Here is a 26771-nt window from a genome sequence, read left to right on the forward strand (position 1 = left end):
AGAAAAGAGTTGCCATTCACTGTGCTGGGGAAGAATGGGAGAGAAGCATGTTTAGACAGGGTGGGATGCAGGAGTCAGAAATTTAGTTTTGAACTCATTAAATTAGGGATGTCCCTACAACAGCCAAATGGAAATACAACAGCCAAGTTGATTGTTTGTCTCTCTGAGCCTGTTACTTCATCAGGAGATTTGGAGCTGCCAATACTACCTATCTTTTAGCCGTGAAGGTCAAAAGAGTTATCAGGTTAAAGTATTAACAGTTTGCCAGAGCTCATGGTATCTGCTCAAATGTTACTGTCATGAATGATGAATTCATATTTTCTGAGAAAATTCATACAAAAAAGAGGTACTGTTATATAGGGTGTGGAAAAAAATAGGTTTACAGTTGTGAGTATGCAAATCAGAGTTTATTTTTGTATTACAATTTATTTCTTCTTTTATTATCTTCCATACAAACTGCACACCTGCTTTTGCCCCACCCTGTACTTGACTGCAATGGAGCCCGTCCCTAGAGTCACAGAGTTAGAGCCAAAGTGATCTTCAGTCTCCACTAGTTCAAATCGTCATTTTATGGAAGAGAGGACCGATGAACACAAGGGAGCCTTGTAGCAAGTCCAGAACCCAGGTCTGGAACTCGGGGCTGCTGCTCCTGAAGCCTATAAACTTCTTTTTTAAGATTTTATTTATTTGCAGAGGGGAAGGGAGGGAGAAAGGGAGAGACACATCCATGTGTGGTTGCCTCCCAAACATCCCCTACTGGGGACCTGGCCTGCAACCCAGGCCTGTGTCCTGGACCAGGAATTGAACTGGGGACCCTTTAGTTCGCAGGCTGGCACTCAATCCACTGAGCCACACCAGCCAGGGCTGTATACTTTTTATTATGTAGTACTTCCATGGAATGTGACATTTTTTCTCCTGATGTCTTGGCTTTTGACGGCTAAAAATCCAAGACAATTTCATGTTTAGCAAGGCTTCTGACCACTTTAATCTTCAGAAAGCAGGGAGGCAACTGGACCCAAAGAGAAGGTGTCTTGAGTGAGGGCCACATCGCATTTAGAAGAACGAGATGTGGTAGGAGGGTTTTCTCAAGTCACAACTTTCAGGGGACCAGACTTCATATTACAGAAGAGAAAGAGTTGGTCCATCTGGTGCTAGCAGAGTCAAATACTGAACATTGCAGTGGAGAGAGATTGGCTATTTTCTTATGAATGGTGCCACCCAGAAGAAGGGAAGCTAGTGCTCAAAAGCCCGAACTCCCCCTTCCAGGGTTTGGGCAGGTTTTTAAGGGTATGGGGGAACAGGTATGTGGAAGCACTGCCTGGGCAAGTTTTAATTGGAGGACCTTGGAGCTTGGCCACTTACAGTTACAGGTGTAAACACAGGCTCTTACTGGACAACGGACCCATTTTATCCTTGGTTCTGTGTTGGGGTGCAGGGCAGACTTTGCTCCCAGTGCAGCTAGAGGTCAAAGTGCTCTCCTGTGTGCCTGCTTTGGCTGCATGACTTGTGGTTTCTGTCTGTTGTCTCTGAACAGCAACTTAGCACCTCACTAAACAGGACAGGGTGATTTTGAGCTGGTTCTGGGGTTGCACTCAGAAACATGGGCCTGGCTGGCTCTTTTGTTCTGTGGACATATCACACGATCAAGCTTCCTTAGTCACATGGGCCTGTTGAGCCCAAAGAAATGAAGGACAAGATAAATGTATCTATTGTAAAGTTGTTGCCCATGGAAATGCAGACATTTCTAGGATTCCAGATTTTGTTGTCATCTAAGAGGTTCCTTTCCTCCCCGTCTCACGATATCTCCCCTTGTCCTCCACCCCACACCTTCTAGGTAATGCTGCTCAGAAATTACACGTGTCTGATTTTTTCCATTCATTCTGAGTTGCTGATTAATACTTAGGTTATTCTCGAGCCCTTTTGAGAGTCTGAAGTTCCTGCAGAAATGCCTGTGATAGGGCTGGAAATGAGTGTGTGGGATCCTTTGCCATGAGAGTTCGCAGCAGCTGTGAGTGCTGGGGAGTGGAGGGCGGCGTTATTCCCAGGGCTTCTCACTCTGCCCAGTGTGGGCACTTTTCACTAGCAGCTGAACTGAAAGGAAATGACCAGTCTCTCCCCTGGCCCATGAGAGTATGCACTCAGCCAATAATGCTGATGATAGTCTTTCCTGCCCAAAGCAGCTTCACTTTGTGGGTCAGCCCAGGGCATCTTGAGGAGCAGGGAGGCGGCTGGACACTGCCTTGGGCACTGTCTATTGGATGTGAGAGGCCAGAGAGGCTTGACTCTGCTCAGAGCCTGCACCCAGGTTCCCTACCCAGCATCCATTCTCCCCTCTCCCTCTGTAACAAATGTTGTAAGCTCCTAATAAGCCAGTCAGATGGAAGAGAAGCCTTCTGAAGGGGTTTGGAGCAAAGCTATTGTTTTCTGATTAAAAAAAAAAGCATAGCATCTGGAGTAGGGATTTTCATGATGAAAATGAAAGTCCCACACTAAGGGCTATAGAGCAGAAAGATGTTGGAGCTTGGGTCTGCTGACACAGCCGACGTGCTGTACCGTTCTTCACTTGGACCTGTTGTTAGGTGAGGGAAAAAACCATCCCATCTGACTAAGCTGTATCAGGGTTTTGTTACACATGGCTAAAAGCAGCCCTAACTTCCAACTGCATCTTGCCCTTTGAGGTGGACACTTGGCTCTGCCACTTACCTTAGAACAGCACTTCAGCTCTCTAAGCCTCAGTTTCCACATTTCTAAAATGGGGGCAATAACATCTTCCCTACATGGGTGAGTCCTGAGGGAAATGCAGGGATGCTGTATGTGTCTGGGATGACTACCATTTTTGTTGGCAGCCATTGGGCTCTGGCCCTCTCAGGGACGGGGAGTGGTGTGGTTTGACATGGTAAGTAAGGAAACAGTATTTGGAGAGGAAAGGAGTTAACTCTCAGGGGCAATGAACCAGCCAAGAGGTGAAAAGTCTCTGAGAACATATCCACTTAGTCCAGCCACCAGGAGGCAGAATCCAAGGGTGTGAGCTGGTCTGAGACCAAGGCTCTTGCAGTTAAGTTCCCTCAGGTGTCTCTTGCTGAATCAGGAAACCAGAGCCTGGGTGTGGATGGGCTCAGTGTGCAGGTGGGAACACTTGAGTGGCTGCAGCTGGTGAGGGGTAAGAGCTTTGTGGCTGCAGGTAGATCCTCATGAATATGAGGATGATGAAAGAATTGTGTGTATGTACACACACCATTCCAGGCCTTGAGCAGTGGCAGGTAGGTCAGGGAGTAATCTTTTACAAATGAAAATCTAATTTTTCATTTCCCTGTTTTAAAAACCCTTTGTTGTCCTTAGGCATATACCTAAAAGGAGGACTGGGGAGTGACAACTAAGGGGAGCAGAGTTTCTTTCTGGGGTAATGAAAAATTTCTAAAACTGTCTGTGGCAATGGCTGTGAAATATCATAAATATACAAGCCATCAAATTGTACACTTAGAATAGATGAATTGTATGGTATTTGAATTATGTCTCAATGAAGTCATAAAAAATTGCAATGCTTTGTTAGTGTCTTATTGTCAACAGAATAAAGGCTCCTCCAGAACTACCTTCTGTTGGCTACTCTGGTCTGACCATCTGACCAGCATCTAGTTGCCCAGGTGCATCTGCACCTCCAGCCACAGAGAATATTTGCATTCTCCTGGCTGCATCATGTGGCTGCACACCTGTGGGTCACGGTGCTTGTTGGCATCCTAGTTCTGGTTCTACAGAGTGAAGCTACACTAATATTTCTTCGAGAGAAACTCTCTTGATGTTGATTGTTCCCCATGTTCTTCATTCACTTAGATGTTGTCTCCCCTGCTAGACTGAAGGCCACAACCATGTTGTGTTGGATGTTGTGTCTCTAGCCAATGGCATTCGAGAGGACATGCCGAGTGTCAGTGTGGGGACTACCTGGTCAGGGAAGAGTTTTTTCCTGGCTCTGTTTAGGATTGCCTTCACATGATGATGATAAAAATCAGACTGATAGCTTCATTGTCGTTTTTATGTTTTCTACAGACAATGTGCCCCTTGTTGCTTTGCATGGGAGCAACCACTCCCACCCTTCCTGCCTTGGTAAGTATTTAATGCAGTGCCTGGCACACAGTAGGCAGTTTTATAAGTGAGTCAGGGTGAATGGATCCAGAAGCTGGGCAAGACTAGGAGGGGAGGTCTGATCTAGAAAATCTCCAGGACAAGGAGACGCTCAGCAGACCATGCCAGAGAGAGAGGCTCAGGGCCTGACATGGAGTTGGGGATGCAGAGAGGCTGGCTGGTTTGATGGAAGTGTTAACAAATCCAGGAAGAAGTCAGATTAAAAGATGTATGGTGACTGTGGCTATACCAAATTTCCCCCATGTGACTTTTCTCAGCAGCTTCCCTGTAGGTTGGTCCCTATGTTTCTGTTGGTCCTCCCTTCTGGGTACATCTTCCCTCTCATCAGCTGTAAAGACTCAGGTTGACAAAGATTCTATCTCAGGGCTTCTAAGAAAACCTAGCTTCACATATCATAATCCTCCAATACTGAGCACCTACTATGTTTATGGCGCAGAACTAGACACTCTAAATGTATTATCTCATTCCATATGTTCGTGAAATCCATGAGCACATTAAATAGGGTAACATTAGCTGCTGTGACCAACAACCCTAAAATCTCAGTGGGGTGACACAATGAAATTATTTTTTGTTCATAGCACAGTCTAATGTGGCTTGTGTGTGTGCATGTTTGTATGTGTGTTGGGCTGGAAAACTCTATTCTTTGTAGTCTCTTAGGGACCCAGAATCCTTCACCTAGTGGCTTTACTTTCCATAGGACCTGTGAGTCCCTTGCTGGGTTTTTGCATCCAGCTGGCTGAGGAGGAGGAGACAATGCATGAAAAATTGTGAGAAGGTCTCAAAGGCCAGGCCTAAAAGAGCTTTCACCCCTTCTCTCCACGTCCCGTTAACCAGAGCTCATTCAAGGCTCACTGCTGGCAATGCTAGGAAATGTTTAGCTGTGTCTAAGAGAGAGAATGAACTAGATTTGGTGAACACATGGCATTGTGTCTGTCACAGAGAGGTAGTTATGATTGTTACTAGTTTACAGATTGGCTAATGTTAGCCATCTTCTAGCCAAACAATGAGCTTTTTCCCTGAGAGAAAGTCTGTCTTCTGCTACTCTAAAGTCCCCTGGACTCGGTGTAGGTTCTGACACCAAAGTACCCAACACACTCATTTGTACTGAATTGGAGAAGCTAAATCTTGCAGCAGAGGGGTGAATGATTCTTAAATGTGTTCTCACTTCTCTGAGACTTTCTGGTTTTCCACTTTCTCGAGCACCCCTTCCACTCTGCTTGGAAGTTGACAGCTGATATCCCTGTCTCCCAGCCCAGGGTGGTGTTGCACAGTGAGACTCTCCCTCAACGGGTGGGCAGCCTTAGGTCCTATAGGATGCTCCCTCCCTGTAGTTTCTTCAGTGGGATAAGAAAAGTCTCAGGATGCAGAAATATAATGGAAGTAGCATGGAGGAAGAGAAGCAGGAAGGATTGTTGAGCCTGGTAGTTCTTTCTCTTTAAGGAGAAAGAATAAATGATTATCTCAGAGAAGAGGGTTGTCTACTTGTGATGAATTAGTTGCTTTAGATGGAGGTTATTCCCCTTTCCTTATACCAAGCAAGCTCAAGTCCAGGTTCAAGGGTGGGTCCTGGAGTGTGCCCCACTATCACCGTTTCATTACCCCTTTGCCCTATGCTAGAAGTTATATATGATTCATTAGGGGCATTCCATCTTCCTCCTCTTTTTCATTCATTTCAGTAGGGAAAATAGCCTGTGACATTTTATGTTGTTCCTCACCCAAACCCTAGACTCAGCAATGCCTAAATGGCTATTTCTTTCTTTTTCTTAATTGCATTTTCTTTTTTCCTCCCAATGACCTAATCAGTGATTATCATTGTGGATATCTGAAAATGGATACAAATGCAGGAGCAGTGGGTAAAAGACTTACCAAAGGAAGAGAAAAGGGCCCCAGAGAACAGAAATCATCAAAAACAAAGACTTCAGATACGGCTTAAACAGCCTCATCATTATTAATTTAGGAAGCTTAAAGAGGGTTGGCGACAAGAAAAGGGCAGAAAAAAAATCCTAATGATGAGCCTGCCAAGCATGTGAAGGTTGTCCAATCCTCCGAGAACCAGAATGATTGCAGGCCGTTCACTTCCTTTGTTCTTCCGTTGGGGCCAGAGAGAGTGCATTGTGTAGGCAACAGGCCCCAGGAGGCTGACAGTGGAAAGCAGGCCTGCAGCAGATGACCTCTCCCTGTGGGTTGTTGGCAGGGTTCAGGAGGGCTCTGCAGTGCTGGGCAGTGTACTGGGCATGTCTAATCGAGTATGAAAACTATTTCATAATGGGGCCGGCCTGGACATTGGCCAACAAATGGAAGTTGCCTGCCACACTGAATCAGGGTGCAGGCAGGCCCCTCTTGTGCCAAGCCTTACTTATTCAGTAAAGTTACTAAGATGTGGGGGTGAAATAAGGGTTTTAGGTGAGGGGTGAGGGCAGCTGAGGCAGTGGGTGTGAAGAGGACTTTGGGAGTGGTTTTTTGTCAACCAGTATGCACTATTCCAATATTTTAGCAATGATTCCAGCTGTCTTGATGTGTGACAGCTGAATTTCTGCCTCAGGAACATCACCCCTATAATTGGCACTGCCAAGGTGAATGAGCCTTGACACAGAACTGGAATTCTTTGGTAGAACCATTCACTGGCTCTTTTGGAGAAAGTTAATCAGGCATTATGGATGACAATGCTCAAGAGTACAGGATTCAAGGTCTACCAAGGCTAGTTGCCCTTGACCTGTCTGACTTACCTCAATGTGTTTTTCCTTAGGATGCCCCCTCCTTCCTTCTACTCAGCCACTTTGGTTGTTTCCCATTGGGCTCTTGCTCTCAATTCCTCATGCAGGTCCCATGTATTTTAATCAAAGGCAAGGAAAAGGCAGCTCAGATTGTCATTAGGATGATAGGATGTGAAATGACCACTGCATTGTTTTCATTTCTCCAAGACAGCAGCCTGGTGTTCTACATTGTCAGCTCATTAGAGGATGTCACTGAGAAATGCAAAATAGCCCAACTCCAGCACTATCAGCTCCCTCCAATTCCCTCAGCACAGAACATCAGAGTTGGAGCATGCTAATCTGATTTCATCACTTGGGCAGTGGAGTTTTTTATTGAGCTCACTCAGAAGAGGCTGCAGGGCTTTAAAAAAAAGGCACTTTGGGGAGGGAGGAGGGCAAAGAGCAGGTGTTTCCACGAACATATATATTCTGAATATATGTGTGTGTGTATGTATATGTATATGTATGTATATATATATATATATATATATATATATATATATATATATATATATATATCCTACCTTGTTCCAGAAAGGATTTAAGGCTATTTTTAATCTGACATGCTTTAGCTTAGACCCAAGATAGGTAGTTACAATATACCAAACCTTTAAGAAAGGAGAAATTATGGAATATTGATTTCCTTCAAGACTTTAAGCAAATGGTATACCTTCTGACTTTTCAATATAATATTAAGGTACCCAAATTTATAATAAAGAAAGCAACCCCCTTATTGAAGCAGAGTGGTTCAGAATCACCTCCCAGGACTTCTAATACTTTCCTCTAAAATAGCCTGATGCCAGTGGGTGAGAACCCTAAAGGTAAGTGCAGAGAACCCTGCAGAAGCTGAAACTTCATCCAAGTCACATATTATAAATTTAAATGTTAAATCTTGCATGCTACTTCTCAATTTACCTGTTTTAATATAAAATTATACATCTGATTTTTAATATAAAAAGATCCTCTCTTGTCCCTAAACTTTTGGTAGTGTCACACTCCTCATGGCACACCCTGTGCCCTCCTTAGCATCTGATTGTGGAAAAGGCCAGCTCACCCTTTTCATGCTGCAGCCAAGGAAAAGGGAGCTGGGGAAGTCCTAGCCCAGAGAGAGCAGAGACTGGCAGGTGCAGACCAGCCCTGGCATTCCCAGGCCTTCTTGGTCTCCAAGATCCCAGTGCATCCTCATCACTGGGCTTTTGGGACAGTCTGTTCCATTCCCAGGCCTACTGACTAAAAGGGAATCTGGATATGGGAGTGGGTGTACATTGCCAGTTTTCAAAATTTTCCTTGTGTTTTAAGTTTGAGTTGGGATAAAACCGCTCTCTTGAGTCTAAGTGTTTCTATGTATAAAATATAGCTTAGAAAATTCCCTCCTTAGAGAGAAATATAATATTATGAGGGTTATTTATGTCTTAAAATGCATGAATCCCACTAGAGCCCAGATGGTGATCACTAAATACCACTGAAAGAAACCAGGTCCTCTTGGGGGAGTGGCTGATTGCAGGCCAGGAGAGAAAATGCACAAGAGGACCCTGGTGTGTCTTGCTATCCTGACGTGCAAGCAAACTTTTAAAGAGACCAGGGTGTGTCAAAAGGACTCAGGAACCAACCTGAATAAGCTCCTGTTGTCCAAAGGGGGGAAAATTCAGACTTTAGTAAAGACAGTCACTGCAGTAGTTGAATCGCTTTCAATATCTTAACAACCTTGAGTTTGTAAATGATTCTTATAAGAAGAAATCTTCTTGGTCACCTTTGGAGGAGTCTCAGAAACTATCCCATCATTTTGAAAACTAATAAATGAAAAAATTAAGTGTTTACTTACTTCTACTATCTGAATGCTACCTCAGGAAAGCCCAAAAGTTGATTAGGAAGTTTTTCTTCATATAGGTAGTTCAGCTAATAAATTAAAAAAAAAGAACAATGAAATTAAAACATAACATTTTACAACCTTGAACAAATACATGGATCCAGGCCAGGGCTTCTCAAATTTTTACTGTTGACATTTTGGGCCAAAAATTTTTGTGGTGAGGGGCTGCTCTGTGCATTGTAGCAGCATCCCTGGTGTGCACCTACGAGATTCCAGCAGCACCCCTACCTCAGCTGTGACAACCAAATGTCTCCAGATATTGCCAATGTTGCCTGAGAGGACAAGATTACCCTGGTCAAAGACCAGTGCTCTAGGCCAGTGATTTTCAACCTATTTCAACCTATGTCACACATAAACTGATTACTAAAATTTGGCGGCACATCAACAAAATATATATTTTTGTCAATCTGACAAAAATAGGCATAATTTTGATAATTTCATTCATACCAGATGGCTATTGTTGTGTTGGCTGCTGTCATTTTTTAATTTGACTATTTAAGGAAAAAAGAGTTCAGTGCCTCTGACTAAACAGTCAGGTATTGCATACTTTAAAAATTCTTGCAGCACACCGGTTGAAAATCACTGCTGCAGGCAAAAATATCAATAGCTCATAACAAAACATCACAAAAGCTAGACTTTATGTATCTCTTCTAATGGAAGTACACACTACCTACCACCTTTGAAATTCTTGCTAAAACAAACCAAAAACCAAAACCTGATCTGAACGAAGCCTGTGTATCTAACTTCCACAGACGTATGAGGCAAACAGCCGTGTGTGTGCACGCACATACAGATGCACACCAGCATCTCAGGTTGCAGTCAGCGAAATCCAGATGGTGTCACATGCTAAGGGCAAATGGCACAGTTAATTCAACAACAAAAAACATGTGCAAGGAATAAGCAGTAACAGAGAGAGAACCTACACATTGCAAGAGTATTATACTCAGTATTATATTATAAGGGGCACTTATAATAAATAAGGGGCATTATAATAAGGGGCATGTCAACCAATTGCACTGTCAGGACCTTATTTGGATCCCAATTTAAATAGACCATTAAAAATTTATAGGATTCATGAAGAAATTTAATGGTATTGAGGAATTATCAATTTTTTAGGGATAATAATGATATTGTGGGTATGTTTTTAAGAAGTCCTTATCTTTTAGAGATATGGACTGAGTGACTATAAATAAAATAATATGACATCTGGGCCTTGGCTTAAAACAACCTGGAAAGGGGGCACATAGGTGAAATAAGTTTGGCCACATATTTATAATTGTTAGAGGTGGATGATGAGTACGTGAAACTCATTGTGTTGTTTCTACTTGACTATTTACATAATAAAAAGTTTTTTTTAAGGCATAGGCTCACAGAGGAAGTCCCAACATTAAGAGAAGATTGCACTTTGTCCATCCTTGCCCCTCGGGGTCTGACTGGAACTGGCAGTACACAGGCAGTGGGAGAAACCTGTGCTTGCAGGCGTGAGTGGAGATGAACAGAAGGGTCAGCCCCCATCCTTGTATTAATTAGCTATTAATTGTTCTCTGTAATAGATGAACTGATTCATGGTTTTCATAAATTTTTTGGCTTCCAGTTAATGAAGATTCTAATGCAGTACCTTTTGGTATATATCATTCCTTTGTGGAACTGGAATGTCCTTTCCAGCAAATTGAAAAGCTTGGCTTGATTGCAAAGGAATAACAGCTGCTCACATTTTGGGCTTGAGGAAACTGGTGGGTTCTGTGTGGAAGGCAGAGAGAATGGCGGAAACCTGGAGCTCCAGTTAGGAAAGGGAAAAAAAGATCCAGGTGAATTAATAATGCATATGTACTTCCAGCCTGCACGCAGGCATGGTGAGTGTACTGTTGTCTGCTGTCAGGATAATGGTTTTAAAAGTTAACCTGTGTCTTGTCTCTTCCCTCCCAGAGTCCTTCATTCTCCTGTGTCAGCTCCTCCCTCCTCAAAAAGCAGCTGCTGGCCATCTAATGCTTGTTGCCTCAGGGGAAGGATGTGGTAGGATGGAGAGCAAATGGCCTGGGTGCTTTTGCTGCTTTTCACTGGTTCAAAGGACTGTGCCCTTAGGGAGAATGTCAGATGAGGCTGGCTTCCTACACCCATCATTACCCCCACATCTAGGCAAGGTTTTCCCTGGGGTTAAGAAAGGAGTAAAGACAGTAAGTGATGATCTTATGCAGAGAGGCACCCTGCCTCCTATTTCAGGGGCTAGCTGCAGAGTGGGACCAGGCTTGTGGCCTTGGCAGACATTGCAGACTTCCACAGCCTTTCATGGCACAGCCCAGACCAGGATGATCCCTTGCCCTTTGCTCATCTGCACAGAGACTCTTAAGGAGAGCCACTGGACCTGGAAGCACCGGGTGGCCAGTGGTGAAGGCCGTCTCAGTGGACTGTGGGCCAATGGCTGCCTTAGCATACACCCACACAGGCAGATGGCATTCAAGCCTGGGTGCCAACTTTTCTTACAAGCTCCTGCTCCACATAACTTCTCCAGCCAGAGAAAAAACTTGGAATTGAGACATAGTTTCTGCCTCTCCAGCAGGATGGGGCTATGGCAGACCTTCAGGGTTGAAGTTTGCATCCACCCCAGCAAAAACACCTCAGATTAAGATAGCAACAATGGCTAGCTGTACATAATTATCTCTTTTTTCTTAGTTTTCCTTATCAATACCAAAATAATATATATGCTTTCCTTATGGTGTACATTATGTTTTTTTTTTGTGCACATGCAAGTGTTTCATGGAATAATTGTGCACAATTATATACTATACCAAAGTAGAAGTTTATATTTTTGTTTTAAATAGCCCTTGTATACAAATACTTTTGCATATCCATTTTTAAGCTGTGAAATATTTTTGAAGGAACAGTTTATCTTTGTTATTTTCTACTTATGTTTCTCATTATCTCCTCAGTACACTAATGTTGGTCCCCATCTCTCTGTAGTAATGGACTAGCATTGACCTCTAAGGTGCAAAATCCAGTGATCTCCTTTGTAGTGATGTCCTCGTATTCTTTCCACAAATGCCTTCTCTCTTGACCTTGGTAACCTAGGGCTCACTTTCTCACACTTTGTGACTCCTCTTTTGACATCTCCTTTGTTTCCTTCTCTTCCCTCATGTTCTCTTTATATGAGCACAACCTAACCCTCTGTCATCAACCTTCCTACTCTTCCTCCAAGAGTGTCCCCTACCTTCTATGGGCTTATAACTGTCAGTCACTCCAGCACTTCCACTCACAGAGGACTTGTCCATAGCTCATTCTGAAAGCAACTCTGACCCAGTATAACCCAGAGAAAGCAGATTCATGTGTTTCGGTCTGGAAGGGAATGCTGAGTTTCAGGAAACGGTTGAGCTTCCAAAGGAACATAATAATTCAAATCCTTTTATTCACATTTTCAAAGACCATCAAAAAGGGAATCCAAGCACAGGGCTTATAGCCACTGGTTCTTGATTCTCTATCCCAACCTTCCTCCAAATTATTCAGAGACCTTTACTCTCCAAATTCTAGAAAACTCTCTCATTCCTCCCCTTCATTCCTATCTCTGGATACTCCCTCCTCCTGATGGCAGGGTCCTTACCATCCTGTACCCCCAGCTGTTCTCAGTAAGGCTGAACTGATAATAGAAGTTTCCTCAAGCTGTGGTAGCAGCAACCTGAGGAGTGGAGAGGACAGGAAAGAGGAGGAGTCAGAACAGACAACAAGTTCTGCTTTCCAGTATATACCAACTTCCCTCCCCCACACACTGTTTTCCCCTAGTGCCGGTCTCTATTACTCCAATGCCACAACGTCCAAGTTCAGAACTGCTACAGACTGAATGTTTATGCCCCCATTTCCCAGTTGTTATGTTGAAACCTAATTCCAATGTGATGGTTTGAGAGGTGGGGCCTTTGGGAGATTAGGTCATGAGAACAGAGCATTCATGGTGGCATTAGCACCCTTATGAAATAGACCCCAGAGAGCCTCCTCTCCACTTCTGCCATGTAAGGTTATAGTAAGAAGAGAGAAATCTGTGAACCATGAAGAGGGCTCTCAATAGACACCTAACCTTAGTTGTGTTATTTCAGAATCCATTAGCTGACACTGATCTCTCTCACTTCCAATCTACTGTCGACATGCTGCTGCTGAGAAGCAGGAATCAGGTCTGGTCACTCACTCTATTGCTTGGCAATCACTTATGGCTCCCCTTTGTGTGCATGCAGTTCAAAGTCCTTTCTTTGGCATTCACAGCCCTTTACAGTGAGTGTCCTTCCTTTACCATCACCCTCCTCAATGACTGCGCACTCCAGCTATATCACATCATCTATTCACTGTCCCCCAATTTTCCCTTGACTTTCACACTTAGACGTATTGCTCATGATATTTTTATTCTCTGGAACACCATCCTGCACTCCTTTAGCTGAGCGACTCTTACCAATTCCTCCAGGTCCAGCCTCAGTGCGTCCCCCTAAATGAGAACTCTCTGTTTGCTCTTCCTCAACACCAGGCTCAATGCACCTGTTCTCCACTCTGTGCTCACAGGAAGTTGTCCACACGTTTATGATGTCACTTGTCACACTCTGTTTGCCTTTGCTACTACATTGTAAACTCAAGAGCAGAGACATTACTTATTTGGAAAATCTCCAATATCTAACCCACAGAAGTTACTACATCTGTGGTGCCTTGTCCACAGGGAGCAAATTAGTGTTCACTGCTGTTCAGTGTATCTCTTCATCATGTTATTGTGAAAAGCCTAAAAGAGCCTCTGATTTCTGCTCATAAGGACTGCAGGTGAAAGAATCTCACTGTAAATTCAGGTATCTGGCCCAGCAGCTAGGCTCTCTGAATGAGACAGTGGGAGAAATTTATCGTCATAAAAAGAGTCAGTTGAGTCAAAGCTGCTGTGCAGCAGATATTTACTCAGTTGTAAACAGGCCTGCTCTGGGTGGAGAAGGAGATTTACAAAGCAGATGTTTTAGCGTATTGTTATTCACTCTGTAAGAAAAACCACCTTTGCATCTGTTCCTCCTCCCTGTTCAGGACCATGACCTCTTAGACGCACAGGAAACAGCCATTACCAACTACATTTCTTCATCTTCCTTGCCAGTACTCTGCTCAGGCCACTTTCATCTCATTTCTAGACTATTGCAACGCTTCTGGCTAACTTTAGGCCTTAGTTTAGACAGCACTCAGGTTAGACAACCCTTTCTTTCAAAGCTTGTCTCCCCGCCAAGACTGGGTTAGGTGACTTGCCTACATGTTCCTCTGCATTATACTGTAACTGTCTTAACTCTTCTGTGTTCCCTCCGAGGCTTTAGTTATTTCCAGTACCTGCATGGAATAATTACTTGATACATTTTTATTGCACAAAAGAATTATAAAGAAATATATAAAAACATTTTGAACACTTTTTTTGCTTCATATCTACTAACTGGAGCAAGGTGTATTTATATTTTGGTATTAAAAAACAGGCTATTTAGTGAACTGAGTTTAATTGGATTAGAAAATATATCTTTTATTTTCATCTTTGCCTTGCACTTTTCCATACAGATTAGAATTTGCCTAATTTAACATGTATTGATAGTTATTTAATCAGACATGGGTTAGGCACTTGCACATATTTGTCTTTCTCACAATTTTTCATCAGTTAATTGGAGACGGTAAATAGATCTGTTAGCAAATAGTGTTGTAAATAGTAGATTTTCATCTTGACAGAATGTGTGTTTCTGTAAGTACCCGAGCTTCTACGAGAAAGACATTTGTTTTCTGACAAGATTAAGCCAGGTGTTGCAAAGGGTTTTGAAGTCTCCTAATTAGTACACATCTATCCACCCACCTATTGGTGACACCAAAACTTTCAAAAGGAGCTGTCATATTTTATAATTTTAAAGAAATGAGGTCATTTGACATTTTTATACCTCGTAATGTGATCACTCCACCAATCCTAGTAATCATCTGTCAAATCACTATATTGTGTATTCGAAATTGATATAACTAATGTAATATTTTATACAATAGTTAAATATGTTAAATGGTTAAAGAATTTTTAAATGAGGTCAAATGTATATTTTTAACACCTGTATAAGTCATTCCCAACTGCATGTCTCTTTCTTTTTCTCCATGTGGATAATTTCCAACAATTTGATTCTGCTTTCAAATTGAATGGGAAAAATTTGTATGAGATTTTGAGCAGATGAAGTAGCTTTTTGAAATTAAAGGTCAATTTGGAGGAAAAAACTTCATGAAAAAGAACATTGGGAAAAAATCAGAATTGTAAAAGAATAATGTTCCCATCAGGAAAGAGAAAATCAGACACTGATTCTTGTCTAATTTAACAAGGGAAATTGTAATGGTGGGGAATGGTAACCCACCCATTTTTCTTTTGACATTGTGTCTGTAAGTGCTGACTATCACTAATATGCAGCTTGTAGATGAACAGCATGTTTGTATAAAAATTCTAGGTGCTAGCTTCAAAAGATACAGAATCTCACCTTCAGGCAGCCCCGTTGCAGGAAGTTTGCTGACCTTCAACCATGGACCCTGGATGATGTGAATCCAGGATGACATGCAGCCAGGTGCCTAAACCAGGATGACGCACACCAAACCATCATCTGCCTTGTCAGAATGGACTGTGCTCATCTGCATGTAGAGAACTTTGTAACCTCCTCCCTCAATCTCTTTGTTCTGTTCCCCTCTCCTTCCTTATAAAAACGTCCGCCTCCACTGAGATGTAGAGATGGGAATCTTCCCAGGACATGGGCTTTGAAACATGAATCCCCATCTTCCAGGTGGCTGGCACCTGAAAATAAACCTCTTTCCTTTACATCAGCAGTGGTCTCTCAAATACTGGCTTTTGTAGCAGCAGGCAGCTGGACCTGCTTTCAGTTATATAATCACAGGGAAATCTCCTGGATTCTTGTCCCCATCAGAAAAGAGGGATAGCCTAAGATCCTCTAAGATCCATGTGATCAGGCTGTTCAATCTCAGTTTGGCTGACAGCAGGTTCAAAGGCAGGATACCAAGAAGAAAAATCTGTGGCCCCAGGGATTCCAGACATCAAACTAGGTTGTCAGTGACAGCTATTGTGAGCTACAGAGACATTGCAGGTAGAAGGAGAAAATGCCCCTCCCTCTCCCTTCATCAAATCATGTAAAACAAACTGGAACAAGATGCTGTCTGTTCAGATGATGTGAGTGAGAAGCACCTGTCACAGAAAAGTGAGATTGAGTGAGATCTTATAAGACTGCTCATGGGGCAGAGAGAAAGGAGAAAGAAGCTGCAGTAGCATCAGTAAAGGGATGCAGGGAGTCATCCCACAGTGAGGCTGTCAGGCATGTGAAAGGTGGTGGGGGAAGACAGGCCTAGAAGTTGGATTGGTACCATAGATTCTTTTGACCTCAGGAGACACTGACAACCAAAACGTGATTCTTTGTGGTGATAAGATGATAGAAGATTACAAAGAAATTGGAGTTGGGGTCATGTCAACTTCACCTTCTCTTTTGCTCTAAGCTTATTTGGTTGTTATCAGAACATGTAATATGTGCACCTAGATTCTGGGGAAAGCTGAACTGATGGTGTGTTGGGGAGAGAAGAAGGAATTTTAGATTGAGTTGTGTTCCCCTCCACAATTCACATGTTGAAGTCTTCACCCCTCAGCATTTCAGAATTTGTCTTGGTTGGAGACAGGGACTTTACAGAGGCAATCAAGTTAAGGTCAGGTCATTAAGGTGGGCCCTGATCCAATATGGTTGCAGGGTTTTTTTTAAAGATTTTATTTATTTTTAGAGAGGGAAGGGAGAAAGAAAGAGAGGGGGAGAAACATCAATGTGCGGTTGCTGGGGGGCCATGGCCTGCAACCCAGGTAGGTGGCCTGACTGGGAGGTTGCAGTTTTTATAAGAAGGGGAAATTTGGATACAGAGACCTACACACACAATAAACAAATATGAACAAGAAGATAGCCATCTATAAGCCACAGAAAGAGGCATGGAACAAATCCTTTCCTCATGGCTCTCAAAAGGAAACAACCATGCCAACACCTGGATTTTATGCTTCAAGACTACAGAACTGTGAGACAATACACTTTGGTGGTGTAAACCACACAGTCTGTGGTACTTTGTTGCAGCAGCCCTAGCAAACAAATGTAACGGGCCTGTGCTAGCATCCTCTTCTTTCCTTTAGGGGAGGGTAGAGAAGACATGGATTCTTAAGACTGCAAAACAAGGTGGATTTCTTCTGGTATAATACCTGGAAACCCAACAGTATTTACATAAATGAAACAAGTGACCCATTCTAAGCTGATCCACTGATTTCAGTCATCTTAACAAGCAGTGTTCATTGGCTAATGCTAATTGTGCATTTGCTGCACGATCAGTTGTAAACTAGCCAAATAATCTAGTAGACACATATCATGGTCAATTCTGTGCCTGTCTGCAGAAAAAGTCCAGAGAGCTGGGCTGAGAGGCAGTGAGTGTTGAAAGTTTTTCTTGAGGTTCCTATGCATTCTTCTGTGGCTGTGCTCTCTTTGTCTCTAACCACAGTTACTTCTGATTATAGGGATTGACTTTTCAACCCAGGCTTGGGCCAAAAAGGTGGTCTGAGATGCTCTTCTTTGGGCTGAATAGAACCTCTTTCCTGTATTTCCCCCTGTTTGAAGGAGACAAATTGTTGAAAGGAGAGCTACTGTTCATATTTCCTTTATTATTAAATGATTCTTTGAAAGTATTCTTTTTCTTTCTTTCTTCCTAAAAACATATAGAAAATTAGAACACAAATTAAGATACAGTTATCCTAACAGTGGATCAGTTTACTGAATGTGCCAAATTGATGTTTGCCAGAGGAGTGATCTGGCAACAGCGTAATAAATTATTTGTAGGAGAAATATGAGTGAGTGAGACAGCATATGACTTAGAGAATAGCACACGTGTGTGCACATACACACTGAAGTTGCATCCATTGTGTCACTTATGCGTCATTGGAGCCCTCTCTGTTCCTGTGGCTGTTTCTCTAAGTGTGTGTCTTATGCTCAGTATCTTCTTTAAGTCTCAGGTGCAATAGTGTGTTTCTAGTCTCTGCTACTCAGTCAAGTCTCACAGTGCTTGCAATCCTGATAGGGCTATTGGAAGAGTCAATCAAAGTAATGGAAAAGGGAGAAAGTGATATATGAGAACCAAAGGCAAAGAGACATGCCTAAAAGCAATGAGCTCTGTAGAGGTGGGTGGATTTGGACTCCTGTCACGTTACTCACATATCCTTTTCCCACAGCCTCCCAAATTATTCATACAAAAAACGTTCTGACCATCAGGGAGAGGTCCCTGAAAACCTAGCTTTTCTGAAAGGCAATACAACATGGACTTTGGAGTCAGGCCAATGCAAGTTTTAATCCCAGATCCACTAGCTTTGTGAAGTCAGGCAAGTTGTTTTTAACACTTGAGTCTCAGTATTCTTAACCTGCAACCTTAACCTTAAACTTTAACCTCAACCTTAAAATGGGCATAAAACCTATCAATAGTAAAATGAAAAAATGAATTGTGGCATATTCACATATTGTAATATTCTGCAGCTGTAAGGGTGAGATATCTACAACCTCATAAAATACATGATATAATCGCACAGTATAACTATATATAATAATATGGATGAATGTCACAAGCATATGTTTTTAATCCTCACTGAAGGACATGCTTTTCATTGCTTTTAGAAAGAGAGGAAGGGAGAGAGATAGAGAAAGAGAAACATTGGTATGAGAGAGGACCATTGATTGGTTGTCTCTTGTCTGCCCCCTGACTAGGATCGAACCCATAACCTAGGTATGTGCCCTCACTGGGAATCAAACCTGTGGCCTTTTGGTCTATAGGACAAGGCTCCAACCAACTGAGTCACACCAGCCAGATCAGTCACAAGCACAATATTGAGGTAAAGAAGCCAGATACAAAATGGCACATATTGTACAAAAGGGTATATATAAACTTATGTAAAGTTAAAAGCTTTGTGAACTAATTTATATTACTTGAGGTGGAAATAGTGGTTAATCTTGAGGAAGTGTGACTGGGTGTGGGTGAGAGAGGGCTGGAGGAATTCTGTTTCTTGTCTTGAGTGGTGGTTACTTGGGTGTGAAATGCACTGAGTTCCATACTTAAATTAGTGTAATTTTCTGTCTGTATGCGATTAAACATTACTAAAAAAAAAAAAAAGCCAACCCAGATCATAACAGTATCTTACTCACAGAGATGTAAGGATTAACTAAAATAATGAATGGAAAATACCTTGTCATAGTAAGTGCTTGCTATCTGTTAGAAATTTATTATTGCTATTACCCTTATTATTCTGATGAAGACATTGGTGACAAATTTACTTGCTGTTGCATCTGGGTGTGCTTGTGACGCTCCAGAATTTTTAAATAGGAAACCCCAGTTCTTCATTAGAGGCAAACCTTATAGTATAGTGTCTCATTCAGAGGCATGCATTTTGGTGGAAGAAAAACAAAACAAAAACGGCCTTGATTACTCTGATTTGAAGTAAGATAGTTCTCTAAGTATTTTTTTAAAACAGTGATTAACAAAACAAAATGAAAACCCACCCTGGTCCTCCCCAGCATGCACAAATAACTCAGCAGAAAAGAACAGACCATTTTCTTCTGTTCTCAAAGTGGCTTCCACTTCCTCTGGTTTCCTCCTTTGATAAAAATAGCAGTTTAATCTATTGACAGATAAAAGCTTTTCAAAGCACTAACTCCATTTGGAGCTGTTGCTCTTCATTGTTGATTTTCTATAATACAGATGTTTTGGCATAATGTATTCTCCTGAATGTCCCCTGTCAGCTCAGTAAAGAAGACAAACAGCAGCCTGATCCTTAAAACAGGGCCTCTCCATAAACCAGCTGACATAAGCTCAATTGAGCCTCACCCCACATAAAGATTTTAATAAACAAACCTCGCTGGTCAGCATATTGCTCCAGCATATTTAAACATATCACATGCTTTCTGCTCCTCTTCACAGTTCTGCAGCTTTTGCACAAAACAAGTTCTGGGTTAACAGAATGTAGTGAGTCTCAATGGGGAGGAGGTGCCTCTTCCCCACATGCCACCAGAGAGTCACGGAATAAGAGCATTACACAGAGGAGTGGCAGTGGGAAACCAAGGTCAAGTCCGAGGGCTCAGGCCAGCAACTTCTGCAGCTGAGTCAGCATAAAGAAGCCTGAGGACGCATGTGGCCTATTCCTAACCCAGTGAGTCTCCGAAGTGTGTCTCTACCTAGTTCTCCTTGTCATTTTTCATTAACATGCTCTGTTGGAACCTCATCTGCCTTTCTGGCCTTTTATGTACCTATCGAGTCTGTTCTGACTCTTGAGTCAGATTCCCTTCATTCCAGTCCTGGCTCCACAGTCAAGATCTCTGTGAGTTTAACATCTCATTTAATTTCTCTTAGCCTCAGATCTCTCATCTGAGAACTTAGGATCATAGTGGATCTAACTCTGAGGGCTCTTAGGAGGGCTAAATATGATTGTGTGTGCAGAGCTCTTAGAACAGTGCTTGGCTGGCTCATAGTGCTCACAGCTCATAGCTCAGTAAATGATGGTTATTCTTTAGTTCCTTTCCAATCCCACCTCCACTTCCGTGCACACTCACCCTACACAAATTAGAGAGGAAAACCCATCATCCAGAAAGAGGTTAGCTCATTGGATTCAGGGAATGTTAAAATAGGAAGATAATTTCTAAATGAAGAGCTGAGGTTAGGAGCTAGTGGCTTTCTCAACTTTGGCAGCACTATTTGGAATTTGGGGCCAGATAATTATTGTGGTGAGGGGCTGTCCTGTGTAGGATGTTTAGCAGCTTCCCTGAGTCCTACTGACTACCTTCCAGTAGCACTCCCCTGACACCCAAGTTTCACAATCAAAATATTTTCAGACATTCCCAATGTGTCCTGCGGGCAAAAGAGTCTTCTGTGGTTGAGATCTGCTGGACTAAACCAAGACTCTTTCAGCAATGAAGGCATAATAAATGAACCATAAAAAGAAAGAGTGGAGTGAGTTAGCAGAAAACAAGTGCCTTCCTTAGAGAACAGATGAGAGTGGAAGTCTGATTCAAGACCCTACTGACAGCTGGTTCTCTCCGTGTCTTCCTGAACACCTCCACTTCACAGGAGTGTGTAAAAACAGAACAATAGAAGAGGAAGGGATTCCATTCCCAAAAACCTATAAAAATGTGTAATTCTAAGCAGAGTAAGTCATATATGGAATAAAAAACAGAAAGCAACAAACAAACAAACAAAAAATCTCATAGACGCAGACCACAGTATGGTGCTTATCAGAAGGAAAGGGGGGTTGGGGAGGTAGAAGAGAGTAAAGAGGGTCAAATATATGGTGACAGAAGGAGAATTGACTTGGGTGGTAAGCATACAATGCAATATCAGATGATGTATTATAGAATTATGCACCTGAAATTTATTTAATATTATTAACCAATGTCACCCCAATACATTTATGAATTTTTTAAAAAGTTTAAATCTCTACCACTATTTTGTCTTTCAATTTACTCTTGGAAAATATATTTACAGCATTTTATCAAAGTTCCTTAGTTCTGTTATTTTCTTTCACCAGATTAAATCCAGTGAGTGTTAAAACACACCGGGCTGCCCTATTTCCAGTTTTGTTGTGATTGTGTTAAGTTCACACACAATGAGAATTACACTTAAGTGCTTTCATTTTTCCACCTCCCCACTTATTTTTATAAACTGTAGGGCAAAATGCAATAAAAAATTCCAAATATTTGCAAAAGCATTGCCGTGCAGATAAAAATGGCGACGCTACCAAAGCTCATCTCTTGGCTGACAGCACCACCATGCAATCACTCAGAACGTTCATTTTCAGATGATTTATAGAGATCTGAGTTTGGCATGCAAAAACTGGTTGAGAGGTGTCAGTGTACAATGTGCAAATGGATGGTAGGTATATAGAGAGAAGTTTTCGATTTATTTATGATGGTTGAAAACTACTAGTAAGTAAGAGAAGGTGAATTATGGGCACTAGGTCACAGTGTATATTATATCTTCATATTTAGGTCATAAGCACTTCAAGGTGAAGAAAGGACTTCCAAAAAAATTTTTCAGAATCTTCTCCGGTTTGCATGCAATAAACACTTATTATCTTCTAGTTTAATGAGTAATGGGTGGAATAAAATTAATAGTTTCTTTAAAACAAGGATGCAAAACTTAAGGATTCCTTGAATTTTAGATCCAAAAGTACTTTATGCCTGGTTAAGGAATGCTGTATACATTGTATACAGATAAAGACATTTAGGTATCTATTGATAGATCAATTTATCTCTACATATATTCATTGTGAAATGTGAATCTCCATATTAACTTTATCTCTTGTGCTCATTTAGGTCTTAATCAAGCCTCTCCTGTTTGCTAACAACAGAAATCAGCTTGAACCGGTTTGAGCAAATAAGCAGATGTAGGGAGGACTAGAATGTTGCAGAGTCTAAGGGCTGTAGAGCTTTTTGAGGAATTATAATGAGGGTTTGGGGGTATCAGGAGAAATCAGGGAAGATCCTCTGTGTGTCTCTGATCTCCCCCACCCCCTCTGGCATCTGTCCCAGTCTCCTCTCTCTGTAAAACTGCAGGAGGATGGCCTTATAGCTGCAGAATTGACCTCTCCTCCAGGACCCAGCCAGCCAGTTAGCCTCACTATCTTGATCCCAATTTCAAATTCCCAGGAAAGACAGTGTGATTGGTCCAGCTGGGTCGACATCACCTTCTGCTCTTATCAACAGTAGCCAGTCTAATGAGGGGTGGGCAGGAGTATGTGACTCAAGCATGTCTTGGGTCTTAATTCTGTGGATGTGGGGTGTGATTATCAGAAAAGAAGATTAAATTGGTAAGAACAGACAACCTCAAAGATGTATCACACACATGTTTATAATGTATTCTAGTGAAAATCTTAAGCAAATGTCCAGCACTATTTTCTAGTTCAATTGCCTTTTTCTTGCTAAAACAAGTTAGTAGGTTTTAAGTGTGTTTATTGACTGATTGATTATTCTGAGATTTGACCCATTATAAAATGAAAGAAACATGTGAGGTTTCAAATTTCAAGCCTGTGAGTTTGATAATAGTGTGATTTGGCCTCTGGATCATGAGAATGTAATTAATCTTTGAAAATCAAGTTATGTGAGGTCTGTCCAGAAAGTATCCAGCCAAGTGCTATGAAAAGGAGACATTTATTGAAGAAGATACAAGATGCAACAAACATTGTACATAGGAAAACAACACCCAGTCCTCTTCAAAGTAGGCACCTTAGGACCTCACACAGTTCTCCCAATCACCATCAGCTGCCCCATCATATTTTCCTGAATCTCGTCCATAATCTGAAATCTCATCCCTTTCAAAGGTGATTTTAGTTTTGGGGAAAGTCAGAAGTCACAGGGCATCAAATTTGAACTGTTGGGGGGCTGAGTCACCTAGCAATTTGATGTTTTGCAAGAAACTCTGTGTGTGATGTGATGCATGAGCAGGTGCCTTGTTGTGATAAAGCTGTCAACCACCAGTTGCCCATAGCCACAGCCTTCTGAATCATCTGAATAGTTTCTGCAGAGGAATGTTCAAACTCAATGCAAAATTTGATGCAGATTCATTGCTCTACTCGATTAGTCATTTTGATTGTGACAGCCACACCGAACACCTGCTCACTCAAGGGCATCTACTGCCCCCACTGACTAGTACAGTGAAGTTGTCACTGTTCACACATATGCATCCCAGTCCACTCCCCTTGGCTGCCAGGTTACATCAATGTGAGCAAACCATTCTCGTGATATTAATAATGGCTGGGGGTTTTTCTGGACAGACCTCCTCATATGAGTTTCCCAGGGCTGCTGTAATGAATCCCTACAAATTTGGCTGGCTTAGAACAGTAGAAATTTATTCTCTCACAGCTCTGGAGTCCAAATTTTTAAAATCAAGGTGTTTACTGCCTCAGAAGGTTCTAGGAGAGAGAATGCTTCCTTGTCTCTTCTAGCTTCTGGTGGCTCCAGGCATCCTCTGGCCGGAGTGGCATGATTCCAGTCTCTTCCTCTGTCTTGCATGGACTTCTCTTTTCCATGTGTCTTCTCTCTGAGTCTCTCATAAGGACACTTGTCATTGGATGACACTTGGATAATTCAGCATGATTCCACCGCCAGATTTGTAGCTTCCTTACATCAGAAAAGACCCTTTCTCCAAGTAAGGTCACATTCACAGGGTCCAGGACATACCTTATGGAGGCCTCCATTCAACTTGCTTTGTAAGGTGAATATGGACTGACCAATTGGCCTTCTTGCACTTTGCTTACTGTGGCCACATCTTGCTTAAGGTGGTGCTGTCCAAGAGGTGGCAGCTGCACTTGTGGGCCTGAGAGTTGGAACCCCTGGAGCAGATGGGAGGTGTTGAGGCACTATGGACACAGTCTGGGGCAGCAGGAGCCCATTAGCTGGTCACCCTGGGCTAAGACCAGGGCATTGTGGTGACATTTTCCTAAATGAGATCATCAGACAGAATCCACTATCTACATTTCTCTCTTGTAGACTGAAGTAGGAAGGAGAAATAAATTGAAACCAATTTTTGTGGCGGACTCACTTATATAATGTAACCCAGTATTTGGCTGCGGTCATCCTGATCTTTAAGAGCTAGGTAAGGTCACCATAAATCATCCTTTTTTTTGGGTAAAGTGTAATCTGAGAGAACCTGAGAGGCAGGTCGACCCGCTCTTCATAATATCTCTCAGCTCTACAAGGTGCATTGAGATATTCTCCTTGGCGGTACCAAGGGTATTATAACAATTATGACTATTATTGTTTTTATTTGTCAAAATATTATACTCTGAGTCAACATTGGTCATATTTTTAGAGCACAGACTGGAAACTGCAATGTAGTGTTTTCTCACTGTCATTTATCTCAAGCAGAATAAAAGGTTCTTTCCAGGGCAGAGTTAACAAAGCATGGCTTTATAAAACATTTTGCAGTTATACTTTTAACTTTATTTGGCTAGCTGGTGGATATTTGGCAATTTTCTTAGAAATTCTCTTCCAGGACATACTTAATTTTTCAAAAATAATGGCAGGATACTGAAGATAAAGGCTGGTTTAGGATGATTATCAATGTCTTATTCATTGAGTCTCAACTATGAAAAAAATGAGAAGAAAAGTCCTCTTACTATAAAATACTACATATTTCTTTTTCTTCTGAGAGCTTTATTTTCTTAAAAAATACAGAGCAAAAGAGTTACTCTAGCAAACAAAATTGAGTTTTATTTCTAAATCACAATATTCCATCCTATTTGCACATTGTCTACTTGCTTGTCTTCTTTATATCAGCATGATGACATCTCTCAGGAATAAATATTACCCACAATTTGTCTTCTAAATTGTGAAAGCTTTGCTACAGAAAGGCATCTCTGTCGTGAGCTAGGATCCCTTAGAATCACTTGACACGATATTGTTTGATTTCTCTCTACCTGGCATCCTTATTATCCTGAATAAAATTTCACCCCCATCCCACATCCGCATCCTCTACCCCTTAGGAAATTTAGGAGAGGGCTCTGGGATTCTGTTTTGAAGTGGAGGAAAGTGGCTGCCTTGTTTTCCTGTCTGTAACCCAGGCCATCTCCTATACAGAGGGCTAAACATGCAAGGTTTCACGTGGGAGCTCAGATACAGCCCTGCCGAACTGAAGTATCAAAATGCTTAAACAATTCAACAGGGAAAGAGTGAGCTTGCTTCTTGGCATTCATCCAAATTGTTGATTTGTGTACAAATACGTAGAGGCCTTTTCAGGGAGCCATCACTTCTGTCCACAAGTGAGCAGTTTCTGACTCAGAGACGTTCTCTGCTCAGTCTTCAGATACATTGTGCCCAGTGCACTGTTCTTACCAAATGTCCGCCCTTATTTCTAATAGTCAGACAGACATATCTGTGGCCTAGGGAAAATTTCTCCAGGGAGGAAGTCTCCCTTGTTCCCCCTGACACTCCCATTCCTCCACCAGTTTTCACTTTTTGGGTTAGGCAGAGGCAGTGGTATGTGGACAAAGTGAGGGTCACAGTGCTTGTACTGTGGGAGTTATCAGGGAAGTGGGCCATGGAATTCTTGAGGGATGGGACTTCTCCAGTGCTTTTTTCATTTTGAATCGTAATGACCTGCTTGCTTTTCTGTCTGCTTTACTAGATTGAGAACTTCTAGAGGGCAGAAACCACCCCTTATTCATCTTGTATCTCCAATGCCAAACTAATATCCAGCACCCAGGGCATAAATGATACTCAACATTTGATTCATTCAATAACTCTGATTTAGGGCAAACAGCATTACTAGAAGATGGTATCATGAGTTGAATGATGGACTCCCAAAAGATATGTTTATATGCTAACTTCAAGAATCTGTGAATGTGACCTTATTTGGGAAAAGGATCCCTTCAAATGTAATTAAGTTCAAGATCTCAAGATGAGATTACCTTGCATTATCCAGATGGGGCCTAAACCCAATGACAGGTGTCCCTAAAGAGGCAGAAGAGAACACGGAGAGGAGATGGGCATGTCAAGAGGGAGGCATGTCAGCAGGGATTGGAATCATTCAGCCACAAGCCAAGAAACATCTGGAGCTGCCAGAAGCTGGACGAAGCAAGGAAGCTTCTCTCTTAGAGCCTTCAGAGGGAATGTGGCCCTGCCAACACTCTAATTTTTGTATGTGTGGCTTCTGGAGCTGTGAGAGAGTAAATTTTTATTGTTTTAAGCCCCCATGTTTCTGGTAATTTGTTATGGCAGCCCTAGGAAACTAATACAGAGGGTAATCTAACTTCAGGAAAAGCTATTAAGACACAGAACTTGGCTCATAGTACTGGAAAGAAGAGACAGAGGAAAGCCTAGGTGAAGATTCCTGTTGGCAGGGCCTAGGGGACAGGGACAGTGAATTGCGGAGATGGGCATGAAAGTGGGTGGGGGGATCTTAATTTCCAGGACCCTGATGAACTGAAAGAAGTTTCAACCTCGGCTAAAGAGCTGGAG

This window comes from Phyllostomus discolor, chromosome 5, assembly GCF_004126475.2.
Source record: "Phyllostomus discolor isolate MPI-MPIP mPhyDis1 chromosome 5, mPhyDis1.pri.v3, whole genome shotgun sequence".
NCBI classification, from domain to species: Eukaryota; Metazoa; Chordata; class Mammalia; order Chiroptera; family Phyllostomidae; genus Phyllostomus; species Phyllostomus discolor.